General features: G+C 39.3%; 1 non-coding gene across 1 annotated transcript; it reads left to right on the top strand.

The window, feature by feature from the left end:
* Positions 1-822: 822 nt before the first annotated feature.
* Positions 823-894, top strand: Trnam-cau (transfer RNA methionine (anticodon CAU)). The gene has a single exon. It is a non-coding gene; the product is annotated as a tRNA-Met (tRNA).
* The last annotated feature ends 1,989 nt before the right edge of the window (positions 895-2,883 follow it).

Below are 2,883 nucleotides of genomic sequence, written 5' to 3'. Positions count from 1 at the left end.
ACTCCATATGGTCGTGACGCACGTTTGCAGAACACAGCTCGCCCGTTGCACGTGTATAAGATTCTGACTGTACGCTTTACTACTTGTTCTGAATACGTTTTTCTCGTTTGTTCCAATTTTATCATTGTTCGCCAGAGCTGTTTTTCATTCTGCTTTGTAACTAGGCAGTGTTACGCACTAGAGGAAACCAATGTTACCAAGAAAATTAAGCACCCCAAAATTAGCTTAATCCTCCCATTTATAAACCAGACGCAGAAAACATTTAAACATGTTGACTAATGTTATTAGATGTTTTCACTGTATGTAATGAAACAGTGTACAGCCCAACCCGTGTGTATGTAAACGACCCATCCAACAGTGGTACAGCAAATTAATCCAGCTTATTAAATGAGTATTTGCAGTATGTTATTTATTTGTATAACATTTTTACATAAAATATACGATTTAATGAAGTATAAGGTTAAATAAAAGGCGAAAGAAGTGAAATTATTAAGGTATTCAAAACGTTTCATTAACATCTCTGCGAATATGCATAGCCTTTTAAGAACAGAAAGTTGAGAAGCATGTAGATACAGCCAAAATGAGAGTCAGTTTAAGGATTTCCATGGATTTCCAGCTCCGCAATATCAAGAGACTGGTCCACTCGTTTGCTTCGCAACCCACGCTAACTGCATGAACTCGTCCACAATGCTGCCGTGTGTGCAGATTCAGCACTCCGGAATCAGGACAGGACCCTTTTTCGTGCAGTCGAACTTGTTCTTGGCTTACATTCAAAGCTGCTGCTGCTTCAGACTTGTTTCACAGCAGCTACCGGATATAACAAGCAGAGTGGCGCAGTGGAAGCGTGCTGGGCCCATAACCCAGAGGTCCGTGGATCGAAACCACGCTCTGCTAAAATAATTTTTTATTTCATTTTTGCTGTAGACATTTTTTTCCAGTTGTAAAATAGTCTAGAAAACTTCCAGTTTTTTCAAAGAAGAGTTTTCAGTTCTTCCTGAAGACGAGTTTATTTTTATTTTTTGCCTACGATTGTTTTAAATCCTCTACCAAGAGAATAATTTTTTGGGGAAGTTTTAATTATTGTCGAAGCAGAGTTTGTAGTTGATTCCACTGAACAGTTTATCTTTTCCGAAGGTGAATTAAATTTTTCTGAAGAGAAGGAGTTGTTTTATCTGAAGAAGAGTTTCAGTGCTCTCGGAGTAGAGGTGTAGTTTTCTATCGAAGACTTAATAATTCTTTAGGATTTATTAATTTCTCCCAGAGGATTCGTTAGTTTTTCGAAGTCCCATTTCTCTAAGTTTCGTGTTTTTCAAGGAACGATTCATTAGTTTCGCAAAGCAACTTTTGCATCTTTCACCAAATGTTTTTTTTTTTGACAGAACGTTTATCAGTTTTCAAAAAGAATTTTCTTTTGTATCAAAAAGTGTCTCTCAGATTAAATAAAGCAAAAATTGCGATGGAGATAAAAAGGTAGGTGAACTAGTGTTGCATAAAAGTCGTATTAACACCGTTAATTTTTATCGTAAACAGCCGCGTCCTAGGATCCCGCCGAAGAAAGCCCACTAGCAAAGCTTAAGGATTTATGTCACAACAATTGATAAGCGTAGCCAGAGGGTTGGTTTTGAGGGTTCAAACCTGCCCCGAAATTTTCATAAAGCTATAAAAAGGGAGAAGTTATCTTAAAATTGACTGCAGTGTAACATATAACAAAAAATTACCGCGTTTTCAAACCGCGCTTGTTGCCAGCGCGGCTTAGGTATTGACTGGAATACGGCAGCAATGAGCTAGCGTTGGTGACAGTATTGGCGCCACTGGACGGAGCGAGCCTCAGCGGAATGCGGTTTGTCTGGAGTACTTGGAAACCCAGGCGGCGCTGTCACGCATGAGGGCTGCCCCAACTGTCACACAGGCTGACCCTACGTGTTGTGAGCACACATTTGATCGGACGGGAGGAGCTTAGAGCTACCGCCATCATCACGCTTCCTGGGAACTCTATAAACTGTTGTCGTTACAGTGGTTAGTATTTTTTTAAATGTTTATTTTAATGTTACGTGGGAGAGTTCAAAGGCTAGTGCGCAGAATATGACCATCTCCATTTTTTTAAAATTATTTTTTGCGTTTATTTTATACATTTACATGACACCTACAATATCGGTGAGTTGAAAAGTTTGACGCAAAATTGTATGAGAGAAAATTTGTAGAACACCAAAGTGCATTAAGTATCCTTTAATTTACACCTATGTCATTATGTCAGTGGTCTCAGGTTCGAATCCTGCCTCGGGCATGGATGTGTGTGATGTCCTTAGGTTAGTTAGGTTTAAGTAGTACTAAGTTCTAGGAGACTAATGACCACAGCAGTTGAGTCCCATAGTGCTCAGAGCCATTTGAACCAAAGTGAGGAAAAACCAAGTTGGTAATTATCATCTATCAATTTAATCGAAATCTCATGCATCAAGATGATACACAGGTGTTCAGAGCATAAGGGTGAAAGTAACTTTCGCATAATGTGTTACTGCTAAGTAACATAGCTCGATGAAACTTGGTCCGTACGTAGAAAGCACTACTACGTAATAGTACAGACGGTAACTAAAATACATACATAATGAGACGAACAGAAAAGACGCTTCCATTCAAGGACAAATAACTACACTGAAGTCAACGCGAATTATGATGGTCCCCAGGACATTAGGAAAGGCGGGACATGGTTCGTACTAGGTTGATTGATCAGCATAGCTGGCACGTACAACGTGCTTACACCCTGGCCACAAGTTTGGCAAAGAGTTCTTGTGGTAAGGCATTCTTTACTTTAAGTATCGGGTCGGAATGTTTGGTTAGTTTTCTTTTGTTCCTTGTTCGAAAAAGGTGTGTAAATTAATGTTGATT

Source organism: Schistocerca gregaria, chromosome 9, assembly GCF_023897955.1.
Source record: "Schistocerca gregaria isolate iqSchGreg1 chromosome 9, iqSchGreg1.2, whole genome shotgun sequence".
NCBI lineage: Eukaryota > Metazoa > Arthropoda > Insecta > Orthoptera > Acrididae > Schistocerca > Schistocerca gregaria.
This window is presented reverse-complemented; position numbering and strand designations above follow the sequence as displayed.